The sequence below is a fragment of the Pseudophryne corroboree genome, chromosome 6 (assembly GCF_028390025.1).
Source record: "Pseudophryne corroboree isolate aPseCor3 chromosome 6, aPseCor3.hap2, whole genome shotgun sequence".
Taxonomy (NCBI): Eukaryota; Metazoa; Chordata; class Amphibia; order Anura; family Myobatrachidae; genus Pseudophryne; species Pseudophryne corroboree.
The window spans coordinates 128,167,931-128,192,772 of record NC_086449.1 but is presented as its reverse complement, the minus strand read 5'-3'; positions in this window follow the sequence as shown (position 1 = coordinate 128,192,772).

Below are 24,842 nucleotides of genomic sequence, written 5' to 3'. Positions count from 1 at the left end.
TTTTTGTATTTATTGTTTAGTTCTGTGGTTAGGAAGTCTCTGTTATATTGTAGTGTATCATATGTACTGTTATCCCCTTTTACAAGTATATTAGATATAATACAGTTGATAGGCTTTTGGAAACCTAAACCAGTATCAGTGTATTTACTATAGTGTTAAGTGTTCACTTGAGCGTCGGTGACGCCCAAACAGCTTTGTAGGTAGTCAGGTTACACAAGGTTGCATTTACACCCTGTACTCACATTAAGGTATTCTGTGTGTTTCATCGGTATAAGGTTTAATATCAAGGTATAGTGTTGTGAGCGTCTGCACCGCTGGTGACCTCCTCGTGGTCTCTAGCGTATGCTACGTTACAGCGAATCTTTCCCCTAGACATAACCAATAACGTGTCCTGTGATCACTGGGCCGTGAGCGAACGTGACGCTTGAGCGTCTCGCCTACGGCTGAGCGATCGTTACGCAAATAGCGTATCATTACGGTATTTCTTAAGTAAACAGCGTACAGTGTTCTTAGCTTCATAAGGGTTGTTTATACGACAAAGGAATTTAGCATTGTCAATTGCGGGCTCGTCCGGTCCTTTTCACATCTGCACTAGGTAGATCAGCAGACATTATCCCTCCAGCAAAGGGTGGGAGGTTGTCTCATAGTGCTGGCGGGATAAGCGTCTGCTTCGCTTAGGTAAAGAGTGCTGAAGGAATCCGGTAACCGGAAGTAAGAACAAAACGCTTGTGTCTTTTAAAACTGTTTATTTTTCTTTTGTCTTGCGTACGCATACATTTATCTGCATTTCTTTTTCAAATTTCGTATATCACTATTCCTGTTTGCCAATTTTTTATAGTTGATAGAAAGTGCTAAAAAAGAGATTTGCTGTTATTTAATAGTAGAGGTAATAGTTAAAGTATAGAACAAACACACGGTTTGTCTGAGATACAAGGCAGTCAGTGTGGATTGCGGTAGATGATCAGGGATCACCTACATTGATAAATAAATATATTGTGTTACGGTGGATCCTTTGCATTGCGTACACGTGTCGCTAACAAAGACTAGCGTACGCAATCCAAAAGGCAGACGCACGCAGCGTTCATTACGCAACGTAGCGTCTGGTTACGCCCACGTAGCCCAAGTTACGAAAAGTTGAATTAGCGCAAAGCGATAATTAGCGCAAAAGCGATAAGTAACGCACAGCGGTAGATAACGCGACGCGGTAAATAACGCAAATCTATTTTTTTTTTTTGGAAAATCTGAAATTTAGTTTAACAGATCCTGCTCCTAATTGGTAACACTCTTGGCCTGAAGACAATTTCTGCGCAGAAATAGATATAGAAACAAAGTGTACATGTGTTGAGTGAGTGTGTTTTGTATACAAAAAGTTTATATAACTTTAAGGTGGAACCAAAAGGAAAGTCGGGTACTCGTCAAGGGACATACGTGTAAGTGACATATACGGTGGCCAGGGAGGCATCCCTGGTTAAATAATATTTGAGCATTAGAGTATAGCGGACCATAAGGTAACAAGACCAGGAGGTCATAAGGAACAAGACCAGGAGGTCGTAAGGTAAAAGGTCCGCTATAAAAGTCCAGTGGCACAACGCCTGGGGTGTTGGTGCAGAACCCATATAGGCCATAAGCTCTTGCTGAAGGAATCGCGGCCGGAAACATCGATTCCATTGGTCTTTCAGTACATGACAAGTAGTGCTCGTGTACTGAACGATTGGACCGCACGTAATTGTGTGCAGTAGTTAGTAATCTGACCTAAATACCATTAGAGTAAAGTGGTCACAAACGCTATTTGTACATTCTGACGTGATTTGTGTAATTTTTTATTTTTGGAAGGGAAGTTCGCTGGTCACTCAGGAACTATCTAACAACCCCACCTTTACTGGAAAGAGTAAGTGTCCTGCGGGTAACCCTCATATGTTCCAGTAAACTGAAGGTTCCATAGGGGCCCTGTATCGAGTACGCCAGCACCACGTCGGTGTGATCAGGTCGTATTGGTCGAGGTGGGCGAGTGAGTGGGGTACTCGGTAAACCGCCACCGCCGGCCTACTGTGGAGTAATTTGGTTGTCTGAAAAGGCTTGCTGAAAACCTTGATACAGAAAATCCAAGGAGGACTAAGCAACACCTACAGACTATGGGGGCCAGTTGCTCAGGTAGGGGGCGATCAACCCTGGTTCAGGTTGATTCTGTGAACCGACCAGTTGGGTCGGCACGATATGTAATGTGTGAAAAATATGGAATTCACACCGAATCTTTATGTGATGAATGGGAGAGAATGACTGTACAAGACAGGGACAAGTTCCCAAGAATAGGTAGCTTCAGTCCAGAGGTGTTACAAAATTTAAGGAGGAGGATATGTCTCGTAAAATCAGCAAAGAGACAAATTCAGCATCATGATTATTTACAGTTATGGCACCAGGAAGGTGAGATACAGAGAGGTTTGGCTCTGGCGGCGGGATCTGGGGCAGTCAGGAAGTTGATTGCCACAGCTCCTCCTCCACCATACATTGCAGGAGAAAAGTTGATTGCGGAGAGAAACGCACTGGGTTGTAAAACACAAACTCTTAGTAACACTGTAAATGTTAATGATGTTAACCAAATAACTCATGCAAGTATTAACCCGTGCAAGATGTACCCTGTTTTGAACCTTCCTCAGGAGTGTGATCAAGAAGACGATTCAGCAACAATTTCAGCTCTCTCTCTTGCAGCCACCATAGCAGAGACCACAGTAGGCACAGCGACACCCACGAGATTAGTGAAAGCCCCTAGCGGAGGGATAGGTGAGGTCGTGTCAACGGGTAAGTACGGCACCATGCACTACACTGAAACAATTGTACCACAACAAGCTGTAGAATCTACACAGGAAGAGGCTGTTAGAATTGCTCCTGTAAGGGTAATAGCAGTTCCCAATGGAAAAACAGATGTGTCTGGAGCCACTCCCATAAGGAACATTGCCATGTACACTCCATTTTCCAGAATGGAATTAAGAACAATAGTGTCCGAATTTCCTGACCCCAGGAAGGATTTAGTTGCTAGCCAAAAATACATCAGGGATTTAGGTAACACGGTAGAACCCAACAACAAGGATTGGCAGATACTGCTAAGAGCTTGTTTACCTTCCAATGTTGATGCAACTCAGTTTTTAGCTGATTGTGCATTGGATAAAGATGTACCGCTTACAGACGTGTACAACAAGGATAATGTAAAAAGGATAAATTTACAGCTAAAAGAGTATTTCCCAGCCGTTGTTAAATGGAATAAAATATTTTCCATTAAGCAAAAGGAGTCCGAAACGGCAACAGAATATTTTCACCGGGCACTATTAGAAATGGCAAAGTACACTGGTATAGAAGACATTAAGACCAACCCAAACCATCGAGAAGTAGCAGTATCTGTACTGATGGATGGTTTGAAAGAAACATTAAAAGCTAGGGTACAGACCACGCAGCCATGTTGGCGAGGTCTGTCAGTGTCCACCTTGAGAGAGGCTGCTATTGATCACGACAGAAATATCACTAGGCACAGGGAGTCGCAAAGTGATAAGTTGATGTCCGTAAGTATACAGGCGCTGACCACAAGGCAGCCTGCGTATGTACCACCGAATCCTGTGGGTAAGGCAAGTGTAATAACATGTTTTTCTTGTAACAAACCAGGACATTTTGCACGAGACTGTAGAGTAAGAAATGTACAAAGATCTTTTCAACCCCCTAGACAACAACACCACACACGACATTGGGAGCAGGGTCCACAGAGGCGGAGTTTTGAGCCACATACAGGGGAAACAAAAAGATATCCCCCGAACAGAGATTGGCATGCCTCTGGTAGTTCCCAGCTAACTCCCTCACAAATAGTTGCTGCCAGCGGGATTCAGGGAGGTCAGCATACCCAATAGGGGTGTGGCCATACCTGTAATCTGCAACCAGTTAAATTGATTGCCAGTCTTGGAAGCGAACCAGAGATTGCAATCAATGTAGCCGGTAAAACTTTAAACTTTCTTGTAGACACAGGGGCGGCCAAGTCAGTGATCAATTCGACAGTGGGCATGAGAACCACTGGTAGGACAGTTCCAGCCATAGGAGTAACAGGAGTAGTCCAGCACTACCCTGTTAGCAAACCAGCCGAGATTACAATAGGGCCTTTGCATACCAAGCATTCCTTTTTGCTGGCTGCATCGGCACCAACCAATCTCCTGGGGAGAGACTTACTATGTAAAATGGGTTGCGTCATTTATTGTACTCCTGAAGGTGTATTCTTGGACATCCCTGAGAATCACGCTCAGGAAGTACGAGACATGTTAGACTCCCCATCAAAATTAATGTCACATTCCATTATGACAAATAGGAATCCATCCCAAGTAGAAGAGATGACATCTCAGATACCAGAGTCGCTTTGGACAAAAGATGGACAGGACACTGGATTAATGGCAAATGTAGCTCCAGTAGTTGTGCAAGTAAAAGATGGTAGGATAGCTCCAAAAATCCCACAGTATCCTCTGAAGCCAGAGGTGGAGTTAGGAGTTTTCCCGGTAATAGAGCGCTTGCTACAACAGGGCATTCTAGTAAGAACGTCCAGCACAGCAAATAGTCCCATCTTCCCTGTTAAAAAGAGTGGGGGGAGGGGTTACAGGCTAGTGCAGGATCTAAGGGGGATTAACAAAATAGTTGAGAGTCAGTTCCCCATAGTGCCTAATCCAGCTGTCATCCTAATGCAAATTCCTCCCACTGCCAAATTTTTCACTGTTATTGACCTCTGCTCCGCTTTCTTTTCGGTACCTCTGCACCCTGACAGCCAATATTTGTTTGCATTCACATACAGAGGAGTCCAATACACGTGGACTCGGTTACCCCAAGGTTTCATAGATAGTCCAAGTATATTTTCTCAGGCTTTGCATGATTGTTTACAGTCTTTCCAACCGGAAAGTGGATCAGTGTTGATACAGTACGTGGATGATCTACTACTGTGTTCTGATTCATTGGAGGCATCCCTGAAGGATACGAAACAGCTCCTGTTTCATCTTTCAGACACAGGTCACAAGGTCTCCAAAGACAAGTTGCAATTATGCCAAGCTAAGGTAAAATACTTGGGACACTGTCTAACACAAGGACTGAGACACCTGACCGCTGATAGAATCCAAGCCATTAGAGACATGACACTGCCACAAACCCAGCAACAGATCAGGACGTTTTTAGGAATGTGTGGGTATTGCCGTAATTGGATCCCAGGGTTTTCCATATTGGCGCTACCTTTGCAGGAAATGGTCTCTTCAAACAAACCTGATCGGATTTCGCATACAGACGAATCCGAAACAGCATTTGAGAGACTCAAACAGTGCCTAACGCAGGCACCAGCACTAGGTATGCCAGACTATGGGAAACCCTTTGAACTATATGGAACAGAAAGTGCTGGGTGCGCAGCAGGTGTACTAACACAAAAACACGGTGATGCCAGCAGGCCAATTGCATACTACAGCGCTCAGCTAGACACGGTAGCGCGATCCCTCCCCACATGCTTGCGTAGCGTTGCAGCGATAGCATTGCTAGTGACGAAAAGCGAAGATGTCGTGCTAGGCCACAACCTCACAATCCATACACCACATGCGGTATCGGCCTTATTGAATTCTGCCCAAACCAGACATGTCTCATCAGCAAGGTTTACGAGATGGGAATTGGCATTAATGGCCCCAGTAAACATCACCATAAGGAGATGCAGCGCATTAAACCCTGCAACATTTCTCCCAGGTGTGCCTGGACAGGCACAAAGGGTGGGAGGTGAGAGTGATGGGGAAGGAGGATTTAATGCAAAGGAAGATACACATGATTGTATGGAATATCTGACCCAAAATTTTTCCGCAAGGCCTGACATCAGTGACAATCCACTAGAAGATGCAGAACTCACGTTCTACACGGACGGTAGTTGTCACAGACAGTCAGACTCGGGAGACTTGTGTACTGGATACGCAGTCGTAGATGACCAAGACACCATAGAAGCGGAACCGCTAGGCCCACCTCACTCAGCCCAGGTTGCTGAACTGGTCGCCCTAACCAGAGCATGTGAATTGGCTAAGGGTAAGTCTGCCAATATCTACACCGATTCTAGATACGCGTTCGGGGTAGTACATGATTTCGGAGCGCTATGGCGGCTCAGAAATTTCATGACGGCAGCTGGTACACCGATAGCGCATGCAGCTCACATAAAAAGGCTTCTAACAGCGATACAGGAACCCGACAGAGTGGCTGTTATCAAATGTAAAGCACATACATATAGTCAAGACCCAGTATCCCTTGGTAACAGCCGAGCAGACGAAGCTGCAAAGCTTGCAGCTGCTACCCCCATACGGACAGACACCACACAACTGATGGTATTTAATACCATCAACACACAAAAGTTGTGTGAAATGCAGAATTTGTGTTCCACTCAGGAGAAGGCAGTCTGGAAGGCAAAGGGATATGGCCAGGAGTCCTCAGGGCTCTGGACGGATGGACATGGTAAACCAGTGGCCCCCAGGGCATACCTTCCGTGTCTGGCTGAAGCAGCTCACGGGCTGACTCATCTAGGCAGGGAGGGGATGTGCAAATTGGTAAGAGCATACTGGTGCGCCCCAGGATTCTCCTCTCATGCTAGTAAAAGAGCAATGTCATGCCTTACCTGTCTGAGAAATTATATTGGAAAAGCAATACCAACAGAACCATCCCATATCCCACCTGCCGGCGGCCCTTTCCAAGTAATACAAATTGACTTCATTCAATTACCCCCATGTAGAAATTTGAAATATGTACTTGTCTGTATAGATGTTTTCTCGAATTGGGTCGAAGCTTTTCCAGCAGCTACAAATACCGCTATGTTTACAGCTAAGAAAATTGTGCAGGAATTTGTATGTAGATATGGTATCCCTAGAATCATTGAAAGTGATAGGGGTACCCATTTTACAGGTGATGTCTTCCAAGGAATGTGTAAGTTGATGGGAATTGATAGTAAGCTGCACACTCCGTACCGTCCACAGGCGAGCGCGAAGGTCGAAAGAGTGAACAGCACTATTAAAAATAAATTGAGTAAAGTAATGGCAGAGACAGGATTGACGTGGCCAGAAGCTTTACCCATTGTTTTGTATAGCATCAGAACCACTCCCAGGTCCCCTCTTAATCTGTCTCCTTTTGAAATTCTGTTTGGTCGACAACCGCATGTCATGATTAACCCTCAGGATGATTTGAAATGTAACAATGAAGTAACTGTAAAATACTTGATTAACATGAGTAAGCAGTTGAGGAATCAAAATGATAATCTGAAGTTGGTGATTCCTGATTTACCAGATAGTAATTGTCATGACATTGAACCTGGGGATTATGTAATGATACGAAATTTTCTACGCTCAGGTTGTCTTATTGATAGATGGGAAGGACCATACCAGGTCTTATTGACTAGCACCACAGCATTGAAGGTTGCTGAGAGAGAGACTTGGGTCCATTCATCCCACTGCAAGAAGGTTGCTGATCCAGAGAAGTCCCGTGATAAGGAACAGACGGTAGAGGTTGTATCACTAGAGTGTCTGTTCCAGGAGGACTGAGGCGGCACCTGAGCCTTGAAGACCGAAAGCAGCTGTCGACTCCCCTCTCCCTTTTATTGTTTTCTCCACTTCCCATCCCCTCTCCCTTAAAAATTTCTTTTTCCCCCTTCTCATTCTTCTCTATTTCCTCCTCAAAGATGGACTTGCCCCAAGAGACTGTGATCCGGATTTTGATGTTAACCATGATGTTGACCAGAGCAGTCTGTTCCGGCGAGAGTACCATAGAGGTCGAAAGAGGTTCTGGAATGGGTTCCGACTATGATGATGGAGGCGTAGTTTTCCAAGATCAACCAAGCCAACAAGCAAAGGCGAGTATCAGAAAACGATCCGATAGAAGAAATTGTGATGGATTGTTAGCTGAAGAAAATTGTATCTGTAGGCTCTGTGATAATCTGGTTGAAGATGGATGCATAAAGAAATGCCAATCTAGTTTTAATATCCATATGGACCGGCATCCATTGAGTGACTATCACTCTCTAGTGGGTAACGTGTTGAACCAAACAGATTGTTGGGTATGCTCTCAAGTACCTCAGGGTCACAGCAAATCAGGGCTAGTACCATTTCCTTTAACGTTAGGGGAGGTACTTGAGCTAAGTGGTGGGAGACCGGTGGACCGGAGGTTTAACATCTCCAGCCCTCCTAGTTTGAAGCTCCACCAATACCATGTGGATAGGTCCCTCATATGTTTTAACATCTCCAATCCCAGAAAACCGGGAAATTGGGAAGTGTCATGGAGCAACCTTACCATGACCTTTTCACACAGAGCAGATAGAATGCCTACAGATACAGAACTCGTACGCCACATAGCCAGTAGAGGAAAATCATTCCGGTATCGATATACCTTAGGAAATAGGATTACTAAAGTTGGAGAGGTATCACCAGGATACTGTGCACATATCGTACAAACTGATACGTGCATTAGACAGATGGAAGAATTAGGGTCAGGAGATTTCACCTGGAAGGTTTGTAACATGGTCATGTCCTTCTCCGTCCCTTATGTTCTCCCCGATGATGCATATTTCATATGCGGGAGAAAGGCGTACAAGTGGCTTGCCCCAAACTCTGAAGGATTGTGTTATATTGGAAAAGTATTGCCTGAAGTGATGACTGTTACACATGACAAAATGAAGGACATACACCGTGGTGCCCAAGCTCCTTATACTCACACTCACTACGAGCACCTTGTTAAAAGACAACTGTCAGAAAGGTTAGAGCATCCGGCCTCTGATCTTATCCATGAATCCACCGGGATTCAGGTTCTGGTAGCGTTAGATTTCACTCGTACCGCCCGAGGTGTGATGAATTATAGATACATTTCCGCACTCGCCAATTTGTTAGATAATATCACTGAAATGTACGATGACACGTTTAGATACACTGGAAGAGAACTTCAAGCTTACAAAACAGAACTAGTTCAGCATAGGATGATTCTTAATTATCTTACAGCAGTAACAGGCGGATATTGTGTTACATTGGCAACACAGTACGGCATAAAGTGTTGCACGTATATCACAAATAGTACAGAGGATCCGGTAGAGGTCATAGACCAAAAGATGGACGATATTCTGCAATTAAAGTGGGAATTTCGTCGAAAACACAATCTCACCCTTGCTGCTGTAGGTAATGAGCTGACTGGTTGGGTGTCATGGTTGAACCCGCGAAATTGGTTCTCCGGTTTAGGAGACTGGGCTCAAGGAGTCATAATGGATGTTGGAAAGTTTCTCCTATGTATTTTGGGTGTCGTTATATCGATTGGATTGATATTTAGATGCGGGCAGGCTTTAATGAGGTGTAAACAAAGTACGAAAGTGATGAGCTTAAGGAGTGAGGAAACTGTAATTAACCTGGATTTGATTTATGACCCAATGCTAGAAACCATGACGTAATGATGTAATGAGTATACGGTCCGTCTTTCACCCATTTCTATGTTTTCCTCCGAGGTACAAAGACCCACGTAGACGAAGGATTTGATGAGCCAAGGGGCCGACAACGGAAAGATGGAAAGAAGAAGAGCAGACGACCTGATAAACAAGATTTTGATGGACAATGCCATGGGTACCCCAGTTTCCCTAGGAACTTTAAAACCACGCTAGCCCAACATTTTTTGTAAATCCATGGACGTTGTTTGCTTTACTCACGATTTATGAGCAAAAGCACAAAGAAGAAGACTCCAATCAACCGACACCAATCAAGACCTCAATCGACGAACGTACATTAACCTGACATAGAATATCATTGCATTTTTCGTAAGTGTTCTTTATCTTCATCTCTGCAACCCTCAGGTAATAACACACATAGTCAATAGGGAATACAGGCACAGATAGCAGCAACCACATACCCCCCCCAATTCATGTATCATCAACTAAAATGTGCATCCCCATTGTGTTACAACCACAGCCGAAATGAGCTCGGTAGAGTTTGACAGCCCATCCACAGACCTGTACCACAGGATAAGAAGGAATTCAAATGTATACTTCGCAATACCTCGAAGCTTGATTTACCACACGTACGGCACGATGATACATGACCCTCCAAACATGGACTCATACACACATGCTTCTACTTTCTCACTAGGTCATACCCGCTTCACACCTACTCCATTCTTCTTCCTTTCCCCACCATGGAAATCAATTAACCCCTGACTTACATTTTTCTCCTTAAATATTTTGTGGCAGTTATTATTGACTGCCAAAGGGTGGACTGTCAAAGTCAGAAAAATGTCTTAATGCACACTGCCATATTTGCACCGCACACTGGTCCGTGCTGCGCGTGCGTACGCTCTCCCGTGGAAGCGCATACTCGCAATAGCGTGCACTCGCACGCGCAGTATGCGCATTTACGGTAGAGTTTATGTGATCGTAGCGTGCGACTCATTAGTTGCAAATGTTCACAATTAATGTAGTTTATAGATCATGGTCCCTTTGATAGTTTCTGTAAGTTTGGTTAAAGTACAATGTCCCAGAGCTGAGGAATCCCTCTTTGCATCGCACGAAGGGTCTAACAGGAATCATATTGCAGTGTTTGGTACCCATCGGAAGAGTATTTTATTAGCAATATTCCGGTGTTGGTTTGGAGCGTATTAATCGCTCGTGCGAATAGTTATGGACATAAGAAGTTTATGTCCATTTCTATGATTTGCACATACTCAGGTATGTGGCGGGAAACCCAGTTTCCCACCCACCTGAGCTGTTGGAAATCGTCACAGCCCACCTGTATGAATCACCCTATGACCTTTTGTTATGATGCAGGGCCGAATTCCTTCGGCCAGTGGACAATGGGATTGTAGGACCAGGAGATTGCATTGTGTGTGGGGCATAAATAGGCAGGCCGACCACATCCAGCTCTCACTCTCTCATCAACGGTTATCTGCTGATAATCGGGAGCTGGATATCGAGGCGCAGGCGATCATACCCTTTGTGCGTAAGTTCTCTCCATAATCATTGTCTTTCTGCGAGCCAATATCTCTCTCTCTCTCTATATCTCTCTCTCTCTCCTCTTTTCTCTTAAATACTTCATAGTATTATTGTATTGTATTGCATTTAGGTCAGCGTAGTATTGTCTTTTTGTATTTATTGTTTAGTTCTGTGGTTAGGAAGTCTCTGTTATATTGTAGTGTATCATATGTACTGTTATCCCCTTTTACAAGTATATTAGATATAATACAGTTGATAGGCTTTTGGAAACCTAAACCAGTATCAGTGTATTTACTATAGTGTTAAGTGTTCACTTGAGCGTCGGTGACGCCCAAACAGCTTTGTAGGTAGTCAGGTTACACAAGGTTGCATTTACACCCTGTACTCACATTAAGGTATTCTGTGTGTTTCATCGGTATAAGGTTTAATATCAAGGTATAGTGTTGTGAGCGTCTGCACCGCTGGTGACCTCCTCGTGGTCTCTAGCGTATGCTACGTTACAGCGAATCTTTCCCCTAGACATAACCAATAACGTGTCCTGTGATCACTGGGCCGTGAGCGAACGTGACGCTTGAGCGTCTCGCCTACGGCTGAGCGATCGTTACGCAAATAGCGTATCATTACGGTATTTCTTAAGTAAACAGCGTACAGTGTTCTTAGCTTCATAAGGGTTGTTTATACGACAAAGGAATTTAGCATTGTCAAACTACACAGTGGGCGGCCCGCGGCTGGCGCGATTTATATCATTATTTTAATCTATGACAAGCTGCCTATGCCATCGGTGGACCTTGGGGCCCCTCACAACGTCGGGGCCCGGGACGGGTGTCCCCTTTGACCCCCCCTGTCGCCGGGCCTGAGGACAAGTACAGGGTAAATAAACATAGTTACATCAGCAGATGACACTGGAATAAGTATCAGGTGGCAGAAGACTGCTGGATGTGGTACAGTTGAAGATTATTAAAGTAAGACAAAGGATAAGCACATGAGGGAAGAGGGCCCTGCTCGTGAGAGTTTACAATCTAAATGGGAGGGGTAGACAGACATGGGTGACACAGATGGTTTACATAGAGAACGTGGAACAGAGGGTTAGGATGAGATTTGGCTGGGTTTGGTGAAGAAGTGGACCACCAGAAGGCACAAGTCAATACTTAACATTGCAACATTTTACTGGGCTATGCAGGAGAAAATTAAAAATAGGGGGGGGGGGGGATCGATAACTTCTACCGCTTTCAAAAAGGTCAATGGAAGCTGAAATAATGGACAACTACCTCATGGAAGCCAGATACAGTATACCAAACAGTACTTAGCAGAGTTAGGAATGAGTGCTTATGAAATACAGTAACATTTTGTCATAATATTTCAGAAACTGTATGGCTGGTCTCTTGCACTCTTTTGCTCTAATTCACGACCTGCTTTAGGATTTATATTCAAAAACATTATGTCTCCATAATCCCCAAAACATCAGTCTTTTTGGAAAGTGTATAACAACTAATTGACGTTACTATTAAAGCAAAATCAATACAGGCGCTATAATAAAAATAAAATAAAATAAATGTGTTCACACTAATATATTAGTACATAAACTGCAGCTCCCATATAAGGTGTCTGTAACACCTAAAAACACAGTATATTTTTTTTTTTTTTTATATAATTATAATTATAACTATATAAGAGAGCGCAAGGTGCTGAATTGATAAATACAATTTATTAAAATGTTTATAAAAATATTAAATACAATCAATAAACAAGAAATTAACTGATTAAGGAGCATAAGATCGACTGACCATCCTAGTAATTAATAGGAATGTCCCATTTTTTGTGAAGCATGGAGTATCCAATTGGTATTAGTGGAACTAATACAGAGTATTAATGAAGAGACGTCTCACTTCAAGCTCTGTTTAGAATACAAAGTCCACCGTGGATTAAAATGCCTCCGTATAAGTTATACTGGAAAAGGTATGTACTATAAGGGAATTTAGACGCCACCCTTGATGAGATTGATATTGATATCTCCAAGCCAACGTACTGCTTCACTTTTCAACCCCCACACATAACACTGGTCTGTATTTTGAATTATATGTATAACTAGGTTCACACTGGTATTAATTGATTCAGGTGCTTTTAATCCAAAGTAAGTGCTTAGGAGGCGTCTCTCATTGGATGATGATCCCTTTAAATATCAGCTACTTCTAAAGCACAGGAACTCATTCTGATGAAACCGACTGCCCCTAAGTCGGAGAAACGCGTTAATTAGGGCTGGAGCTACCACTTTATGGTCCTGACCATCTCTACAATTGTTGCTGGGCTGACTGTCGACCATTTCCGCCACCAACAGCCGCGTCTGCTTCCCCCCCCGGGACCTGCCAACGTCCGCTCATTACCACACTAGAGACCTGCCATCGTCTCCACACTGCTACTCCCGCATTGCCAGGCCTCCAGAGTGCTACAGGATACGGCTCGTTTCCATCATTACACCTGCGGTGCTGCAGACATCTGAGACCTGCCATCGTCTCCACTCTTGCGGTGTTATCGATATCTGAGACCTGCCATCGTCTCCACACCGCTGCTCCCGCATTATCTGGCCTCCTGACTGCTACAGGACACGGCTTCTGTTCATCTTTTCTGTGGTGAGCTTCCAGTGTTATGTGTGGGGGTTGAAAAGTGAAGCAGTACGTTGGCTTGGAGATATCAATATCAATCTCATCAAGGGTGGCGTCTAAATTCCCTTATAGTACATACCTTTTCCAGTATAACTTATACGGAGGCATTTTAATCCACGGTGGACTTTGTATTCTAAACAGAGCTTGAAGTGAGACGTCTCTTCATTAATACTCTGTATTAGTTCCACTAATACTAATTGGATACTCCATGCTTCACAAAAAATGGGACATTCCTATTAATTACTAGGATGGTCAGTCGATCTTATGCTCCTTAATCAGTTAATTTCTTGTTTATTGATTGTATTTAATATTTTTATAAACATTTTAATAAATTGTATTTATCAATTCAGCACCTTGCGCTCTCTTATATAGTTATAATTATAATTATATCAAAAAAAATATATATTTTTGGAAAGTGGTTTGTTCCTTTGTAAGGGAAAGAGAACAAATGTTCTCAAATAACGGTTTCTCAATTTCTTTTTCCTCTGGGAAGGGATTGTGGATATGCAGGAATATCTGAGCATTTCTGTAATCAGAAAGCAGCGACTTTCTACAAATGTTTACATTAGATTACGTTTGGCAAAAATTTTTTTACAGAATCCCATTTAGGATGTCTTCACCAAATCGTAGATATAAATATGGAAATTGTCATCAAACTTAATGAAGTACACAGGTGGTTTAGCTTCAACCTGATGAATAACCATGCCAGTCCTTTTTGAGCCATCTTCTTTGGCATATTCCACTTGCTTGCCCACCAGGCTGTCCACAACCTCCCCTGGTTCTCTTTCAGCTGGAGGGGAATCATTTGAGTCTGGCATGATCCGAAGATCTCCTTCTTTATAGTTATCTAAAAGTTGATACATATATAAGACTGGGTCCTTTTCATAGGTTATATAAAACCATGTGTTCATAATAGGTGCTTGTGCTAATACCATCCCTCGCCACTCATCCTTGGAACCATCCTCTGTTTCAAACATATGCTCCACTGCTTTACAAATCATATTGTCATCCAAATGGGCATCGCTGATTTGGGATGAGGCAACTCTATCTGGTAGAACTTCAAGAGCAGACACCCTTTCATCCTTGTGAAGCTCAAGTCCATAGACACAATCAAATCCATCATACTTTATAAGATAGAGGGAGGGATTCGCTGGTACTTGATCCTTTCCACTGGGTTATTGGCCCACTGCCCTCTTTCCACCCATGCTGTATTCTACAGCCTGCAATATTTTGCATTGGCTGGTTTACTTGGTCCCATATTGTTTCGATGTTTCTTTTGAGATGTTCTTTTCTTCATCATATTTGCAGAAACACCTGCATGTGCTGCATCAGCTCTTGGTCGCTGAGCGGCCGCCTTTCCAAATGGAGTCTTCATTCATCTGTGTATTAAAGGGCAGCAGGGCTGCCGAACTAGGGTGAAAAGTTTTGTCACTCCAAGTTTGTTGTAGTCCTTTCAGTCTATATGAAAAAGAACCCCTCAATTGCTCTGATCAGAAGTCACTTATCTGGGGCAGATAGGATGTGTTTCCTTCCACTCACCCTGCAGGTGATGGCTGCGGCACAGTGCTCCCCTGCGGCCAGTTGTCCCAATCCTCCTCCTCTCTCCTTTGTCAGACTCCGTCACCACCACTGTGCGCTGCTATGGAAGAGCAGCTCCCGCCTCACTCCCCCTGAACTTCCAAGCCCTCCGCTCAGACACTCCAGCACTCGTTCCCTTCCCTCACCCCCTCCCTCTCCACACACTGCCAGATTTGGAGCTGGCTGCTACTATACGGCCGCCTGTCACTCTGCTGCCAGGACCAGGCCTTGCCTTCCAGATTCCTCCAGAGCTGCATACTGTATACTGTACTGTGCGACGTGTGTTATACACCTGGTGATTATACATCCTGTAATCTGTACTGAGCGATGTGTGAGATACACCTGGTAATACCTGTGCTCAGTGTGCTGCATTGTGGGGACCACCAGTATATAATTATAGTAGTACAGTGCAGTAGGCCATTGCTGTATCTTGCAGCTCTGTGTCACTTCTAGTATCCTGATCAGTGCTTAATATCTGTGCTCAGTGTCAGTGCTGCATTGTGGTGATCAGTATACTACAATACAATAGTCCAGTGCTGTTCTCGCTGCTCAGTGTCAGTTCTCCGTAGTATCATCAGTGATCGGTATAATCAGTTCTCAGTATAATCAGTGCACTGTTAAACGTGTGCCCGTTTTCTGCCATTAGTGCAGTGGGATTTAGAAAATTGATGAAGTTATTGTGTACCCGGTACAAAATCCCATCTAGATTCCACTTCACTAGGCAGGTGATAGCGAGATTTTACCAATTAATATCAGTGATTTATAATTATTAATTACAGTGATCTTGCCAAATAATTCCAGTGATTTTGTCATTTTCTTCCAGTGATTTGGACCAATAATACCATTGATTAGAACAAATAATTCCTTTGATTTTGTCATTTTCTTCCAGTGATTTGGACCAATAATACCATTGGTTAGAACGAATAATTCCTGTGATTTTGTCATTTTCTTCCAGTGATTTGGACCAATAATACCATTGATTAGAACAAATAATTCCTGTGATGTTGAGGTGTTTGTGTCGCTTAGCTTAGCCATCCAGCGACCACAGTGCACCTCTTTTTCTTTTTTCTTTGCATCATATGCTGTTTGGGGCCAATTTTTTTAAGTGCCATCCTGTCTAACACTGCAGTGCCACTCCTAGATGGGACAGTTGTTTGTGCCGGCCACTTGGGTCACTTAGCTTAGTCATCCAGCGACCTTGGTGCAAATTTTAGGACTAAAATTTTAGGACTAAAAATAGTATTATGAGGTGTGAGGTGTTTAGAATAGACTGGAAATGAGTGGAAATTGTGGTTATTGAGGTTAATAATACTATAGGATCAAAATTACCCCCAAATTCTATGATTTAAGCTGTTTTTGAGGGGCTTTTGAAAAAAAACACCCGAATCCAAAACACATCCGAATTCGACAAAAAAATTTCAGGGAGGTTTTGCCAAAACGCGTCCGAATCCAAAACACGGCCGCAGAGCCGAATCCAAAACCAAAACACAAAACCCGAAAAATTTCCGGTGCGCATCTCTAATAAATAAATATATATATATATATATATATATATCTTATCCCTCCTGTACCTTAAAATGTTCTTGCCTCCCACAAAACAACAATAATAAATAAAGAAAAAAGGAAGTTGGGCATTCTAGATTATTTTTTTTGAAATAAGCTACCTGGAACACTTCTTCATATCCGATTGATACATCCCAAAATATGAACTGAAAATCCACCATGATCATGACTTCATAATCTCACTAGCTTTAAAGCAAATAATTGCTTAATATCAGACCCACCTTAGGCTCTTATATGCCTTTGATTTAATAAAGCCCTCTTTTAATAAAATGGATTTGCTTGTATTGCTGGTGTATATTCAAATAGAAATAATATGCATTTAAGCTATTTAACTAATCACCAAATATTTTATATAATTAGTTGTACACAAACAATTCCCAGGTGATACATTTGCGACTGAATTAAGTAATTTAGCAAAAGCTCCCTAATGGTCTACAAGATCTTTAAAAGGAGAACACTATATGCTAGCACCTTTCTGTACATGACAAGATCACAGCACTAGGTATTGTATGTATTATATATGAGTTTATTGTTAGCTAGAATTAATGATTTAACATAAAAATGTAAGGATCAGATACAGTAATAATAATAATAATAATAATAATAATAATTTTATTTATATAGCTCTCTTTCTCCAATAGGACTCAAGGCGCTTAAAAGATACATAGCATAATATAGTACAGAAAATAACGAAGTACAAAAAAGCTTTTCATAAAACACAGAAGCATGTAGATACTAAAGGGACATTATTGGAATGCTTGAGTAAATAGGAAAGTCTTGAGTCTACTTTTGAAGGATTCTATAGTTGGGGCCTCTCGCACTGTGTGGGGAAGTGAGTTCCATAGAGTCGGAGCCGCATGACTAAAATCTCGACCCCCAGATGAATTATGGGAGATTCTAGGTACTGCTAAAAGTCCTTAATCTACAGATCACAGTAATCGAGTGGGGCAGTATGGGGTCAGAAGCTGCTTCAGGTACCTTGGGCCCTGGTCATGTAGTGCTTTGAAACTCAGTAAGCCAATCTTGCAGATGATTTGCCATCTTACAGGCAGCCAGTTAAGGGAGTAGAGTATGGTTGTTATGTGTCTAGAACAGGGCTGGTCGGTTAACAGCCTGGCAGCTGTGTTTTGCACCAGCTGTAAGTGGTGCAATTCTATTGCTGGGAGACCAAGGTAGAGGGCATTACAGTAGTCTAATTGAGATGATACAAATGCATGTATGACATTTGACAGATCATCTGAGGAAATTAAGTGCTTGATTCTGGCTACGTTCCTCAGGTGAAAGAATGAGGATTTGGTTGTGGCTGATATCTGATGTTTAAGTGTCAAGCCACCATTCAGGACAACGCCAAGATTCCACACACGATCAGTGGTTTGTAATTCTGAATCCCCTAGTGTAAGTCCAGTTGGTTGGCTATGCTGCAGTCTTGTCCAGTTGCAGCCAACTGTCACTCATCCACTCCTGGTGTTCAGCTAGAAAGCCATTTAGAGTTGCTATTGGGTTATCAGTGCCCGGAGCAAAGGACAAGTACAGTTGTGTATCATCTGCATAGGAGTGGTAGACTAGCACATGGCACCTGATTATTTCACCCAGCGGTATCATGTATACTACAAAAAGCATAGGAAATAGTATGAAACCTTGTGGGACACCACATGGCAATGGCATTGATGGTGATGAGTATAATCCAGACGATACTCTCTGTGACCTGCCTGTGAGAAATTATTTGAACCAGCTTAGGACTGTGCCACCCAGTCCACAAAAATGTATCAGTTGCTCAATCAGAATCCCATGGTCCACGGTATCAAATGCTGCCGAGAGATCCAGAAGGCTCTATGTTGAACAGTCACCTCTGTCTCTTGCCATCAGAAGATCATTTAACACAAACACCAGGGCTGTTTCAGTGCTATGTATTCTCCTGTATCCTGATTGGAATGGATCATAGATATCATGGGTTGTCAGGTGGGTTTCCAGTTGATTTGCAACCACTTTCTCAATAACCTTTCCTAGAAAAGGAAGGTTTGATACCGGTCTGTAGTTGGTTATGCAGTCGGGATCTAAATTAGGTTTTTTAAGAAGAGGTCTAACAATTTCCTCTTTTAGGGGTCCAGAAAAAATGCTTGTCTGCAAAGAGCATTGAACAATTTTTGCAAAGACAGGACCAATTATATCCATACAACCTATTAAAAGGTTAGTTGAGGCAGGATACAGATCACAGGTGGTGGGACGCAAAATCCGAGCAATTTCAGCTATGTCCTTTATATCCATTGGGTTAAAGCTGGTCCATGAAGGCAGGTGGCTTATATTGGCAGGCTTTGTAGTTTGGCACTCCTTTGATGGCACTGTGGAGATACCAGCCTGGATGGTGGATATTTTATCTGCAAAGAAGTTTGCAAACTCGTTGCATCTTGCCTCAGAGAGGGTTTCATCAGTCTGCAGGCATGCTGGCTTGCAAAGCATCTCCACTGTGTGGAAAAGTTGATCTGGCCTATTGTTTGCTGCCGTGATCTCATTTGACAGGAACTGTGATTTCTTATGGGTGATTATTATTCTTCGTTATGCTTTATTAGTTTTATTTTGTCATCCACTAGGTTAGTCTTCCTCCATCGTCTTTCCAGTCTACGCCCCATTTTCTTGAGCTCACTAACACTGTTGTCGAACCAGGGAGCTCGACGTTGTGGTTTACGAGGTTTTATACGCACAGGGGCGTTAATATCAATTGTAGCCATAACATCCCTATTATAACAACTGACTAGGGAACATCAATTTACTCTTACTGATATCAAGAATATTTTTACAATTAGATCATCATGTAAAAATGACACTGTGGTTTGGAATGACAATACTAATTTCAAAATATTAATTATTACTTATTGTTTTTTTTATTTCAGTCAAGCAATGCAAGTCATATTTAACTTGACTTAGTGTAAAAAAAAAACAGAAGCAATTGGATGGAAAACTGAGTTTTACATTAAAAAAATGCAGAAGAAAGGACACCTGAAAAATTATTAATAGTGTCACATAATTATAAATATCACAAAGCAAAAACACAAAGTAATATATTTAGTTAATTACTGGTACATAATGAGTATAATTTATTGCAATCAAGGTTACAGCGCGGCTGAGTGATACAAGTAGAATCTATACTTACATGTTTCTGATTAATATACCGTAGCTGTAATACAGTAGCATGAGATAAACTAGTGGAATGCCTTCTCCCACAATGCTATTTTCTTTCTAAGCAAATTCTCACATGTGACAATGTTGTTTTCTGGTATTATACTTCTGGTTAAATAAATCTGTAACCTTCAAGTAAAGTTTCCATGTTATGTATTCAGACATTACAAGGTCAGGTACGATCAAAAACTTTTTTTTAACAAAGTAAAAAAGAAGCAAGACTCTTGGTGGGCGCACTCTTACTGAAAAAATATATATGATGATATGGATGTATGAAGGAATTTAAAACATATTTATTAGGTATCTTTAAAAATTAAGGTATCCAAAATTAAAGACAAACAACATTCAAGATAAATATAAAAATGCTTTGGTGTGTGTAACAAAATGCTTAGATTAATACCTCAATAATAATAAATTATTATTTTTGAGATATTATATTTGGTTCTTATTATTGAGAATTGTGTTACACACACCAAAGCATTTTTATATTTATCTTGAATGTTGTTTGTCTTTAATTTTGGATACCTTAATTTTTAAAGATACCTACTAAATATATGTTTTAAATTCCTTCCTACATCCATATCATCGTATATATATATTTTCCTAAAGAGTGTGCCCACCAAGAGTCTTGCTTCTTTTCCACTTTGTTCAAATAGTTATACTGTCTGACTCTGGGCGCACCACCAAAGTTACACTATCTAGGTAATTACCTTTAATTGTCAATTTTGTTTGGTTATATATTACTATTTCTCCATTGATATTAATAACTAGTGCGGAATCTTCCCCGTTGAGCAAAATTTACAAAAACTTGTCCTACTGTAAGGTATGTCTATTAAGATTTCATTAGAAAATAAATTAGCCGGATAGAATAAATGCACTGTCTCTAAATAAAATCCAATTACTGATTCCAATAAAATTAGTAGTGTTGAGAAAATATATAGTGCAAAATGCTTCAACTGTCAATTCATATTTCTTACATATCCAACTGTAAAAGAAAACCCTTCAAGCTTGTTTAAACTATTATATTAAATACTTTAGATTTAGAATTTAGAATTAGAGTTTGACATTTCTTTTGTAAAAAAGTTGCAAAAATACCATGCAAAAAAACAATGGGAGCCCATAAACTCCCTCCAAACTATAAGGCTTTCTTGATAGAAAAATCAAATTGTTTAATCATATTTCTATTACTGTGTACTAAACCGCACCCCAAAAAAGATAGAAACACATTTTCTTTATTTGAAAATATAATTGCTTAATCACATTTCTATTTCTACTGTGTGGTGCCTAGTATCACCTTCTTTAAAGCAAGCTGCAAAAGCACTTGCTACTATCATGGATTTTTGATCCCAAAGTAGCAAGCTCAAATACAATATAAAGCCATTCACTATTGAAAATGACAACGGTTAAATGTTAGTCTAAGCTTTTTGTATTGCAAGCTGCAAAACTTTAATTCAAATTCCAAATTCTTTATTGTCATTAACAGTTCACATTCATGAACAATCAACAAAAAAGTTACATGTGCAAGTAACAGAATCTGTAAAAAAAACATAAGAATGTCATCACCTAAAAACCTCCATACATACAATTTGTGCGATTTAAAATATTTATCGCTGTCAGGAAGAAACTCCTCTCAACCAACTAGTTCAACAACGTATTGACCTATATTATCTATTTGAAGACAGAATAGAAAACACTCCATGGTTTGGATAAGAAAAGTCTCCTAAAATACTTTTCACTTTAGTAAAAAGCTTTTTTTTCTCATAGGTACTACCTTGGGTGCTTCAATCTATGCAATAATAACTCCCCCCAAAAAATAAAAGCCTTTCCTAATTAAAATAAATTATATTTTTATTTCTATTGTGTGTGATCTACAGTAGTATCAACTTTATAATACCAAGCAGCAAAATGTTGGATACTACCATTGGATTTTAAATCTGGCAAATAATCCCAGAAAAATAAGAATTTCTTGATTGAGAAAAATAAGAATTTAATCATATTTATATTCCCATTATGTTTAGTCTTGTAACACCCTTTTAATAGCAAGATGCACAAATGTACAGAATAGTACTAATGTAGTTGTTTAATACTATTTCTATTGTGTGCCCTCTAGTTTCAACTTCCTTTTATAACAAGCTGCAAATATTTGGGGTACTAATATGAGTGTTTGAAAACACAGTTAAAAATCCAATTGTTTAATCCTGTTTGATTGTTTAATCCTATGTGTTTTGTACAAACTCTATTTCTAACATGATAGGGGTATTGTTATAGGTCCAGTATCAAATTTATGATAGAAGCAGCAGACATACAGTGGGCTGTGGGTGTTTGACCATGAAGGAAAACCAATAAACAATGTAATATATAAACTTCATAAATCAAATAACCACGTAACAATAATCTACATACAGTATCTCATTGTGGAGTCACATGTTTAAAAATCAAAAATCTTTATATACTCCTGTTGTCATCCATGGATTAATCTATTTAATATGTGCATCCTATTACCAGTACTGGCAGTAAAAATACCTTTTTTAAACCTCTACTAGTGACAAGGTCACATGAAAAGAAAGTGTAAGAAGTGGCATACAAAATCTATATTATTATTATTATTATTATTATTACAACATAATAATAATAATAATAAGAAGAAGAAGAAGAAGAAGAAGAATATTATAATATAGCAGCACCTTTTTCCCTGTAGAAATCAATGTACTACATTTGCATTTAATCAACACAATACAAAATGAGCTAAACAGAAAAGTGAACATGAATGCTTAGCTATAGGTATGACAGGTATATGGGACAACAATTACCAGCAAGCTGTACTGCATCTGCTAATTATCATATATGAATACCATGAATGCTTAGCTATAGGTATGACTATTGTATTAATTATTATTAGCAGATTTAAGCAAGGTTTAGTATTAGTTATTTGGGGAATGTGTGATGGTTTCATCCCCACACACCATTTGTTTGTGTAAGTTTTATTGCTTCAAATGGGTGATGGGCTAGGGGAGGGGCCCGATCAATCATTGTGCAAACATACACGTTTTTTTTGTCTTGATAATAGTGTGTAGTGTAGCTGAATCAGTTTAGCTGAATCAGTGTGGGTTGAAAGATTTCAAAGGGTGAAAATTTCTAAGGGTGCCATTTGTGACTTATACTGGACTTTAACTGGATGGAAACTGAAAGAAAACACCAAACAAATTCAAACAAAACCTTCACAAACCAACAATACTTGGACTGCAGCTACAAATGTTTATTCAATCCTAATATTCTCCAATCCTCAGGAAACTATACATTCACTTTCTGCAAAAGCACCTGCAATGCAACTTTGACTCTGACCCTGCAACTACCTAGAAAACAAATGTTTCATTGACAAGCATAGTTAATGAAGTAACACTGACTTGCAGTTTGCTAATACTATGTAATTTTCCATCTAACAGCAGCAAAATATTTGACCTGTAGACATTAACCACATTTTAAATACTTACAAATCATACTTATTTCTGCAAATTTCACTGCTCTCTCATTCAGCCACCACTCCTCCTCCTCTTCTCATTTTACTGCCACTATTTACCCGATCCACACTATGGCCAGGCTAGCAACATCCCCATTAATCCTTGTCTTCCTATTCCTTTATTCTGTCCCCTGGTACCACCTCTATCCCTCTCTCTCCCAGTCTTCTACATCTCATCCTCTCTCCTCTCCTCTGTCTACCATCCTCCCCTTTGCCTCCCTTCCCATCTTATTCTGTTTCCCCATTGCTATTTACTTCTGCCCCTTCACACCCTTTCTACCCCACCACTCAACCCTGCTCTCTCCCTCCTCTGCCTGTCACCTCACCTCTCCTCCACCAGTATTATACTACACTCCCTCCCTGCCTTACTCCTGCAGTCGCCCTTCCTAGCCAAGGCCCCAGCACCATTATTACACCCTTTTAATCCCTCCCTTCAAAATTAATCTTACCTTCAGGGCCGGTTCTGGGGCTTTTTGCGCCCCGGGTGGGCAATAGGGGTGTGGCTTCATACAGGGGGCGTGGTCATTTATGCCCCCCTGTACAGTAGTAGCGCCGCTGAAATGATGTGCGGTGCGCGATGACGTCATCGCGCACTGTACAGTAAAGGTTCTATCCACGAAGGGAAACTAGACGCTATGCGTCTAGTTCCCTTCACAGCACGCAGCGGCAGCGGGACTGAGCGGGCAGCGGGGGGCACAGCAGCAGCGGATCGTGCCATGGTGCGGCGCTCTCCATATGGCGCCGGCGCCCTCCGAAAGGCAAAAGTCCTGCTTGCCTGTGGCAGGATCCGCTACTGCTTACCTTAATGCTACTAGAGATGAGCGGGTTCGGTTTCTCTGAATCCGAACCCGCACGAACTTCATGTTTTTTTCACGGGTCCGAGCAGACTCGGATCCTCCCGCCTTGCTCGGTTAACCCGAGCGCGCCCGAACGTCATCATGACGCTGTCGGATTCTCGCGAGACTCGGATTCTATATAAGGAGCCGCGCGTCGCCGCCATTTTCACACGTGCATTGAGATTGATAGGGAGAGGACGTGGCTGGCGTCCTCTCCATTAGAAATTAGATTAGAAGAGAGAGAGAGATTGTGCAGAGTCAGACAGAGTTTACCACAGTGACCAGTGCAGTTGTTGTTAGTTAACTTATTTATTTTAATATATATCCGTTCTCTGCTATATCCGTTCTCTGCCTGAAAAAAAACGATACACAGCAGCAGCCAGTCACACAGTGTGACTCAGTCTGTGTGCACTCAGCTCAGCCCAGTGTGCTGCACATCAATGTATAAAAGGCAAAGCTTATAATAATTGTGGGGGAGACTGGGGAGCACTGCAGGTTGTTATAGCAGGAGCCCCCAGGAGTACATAATATTATATTAATTT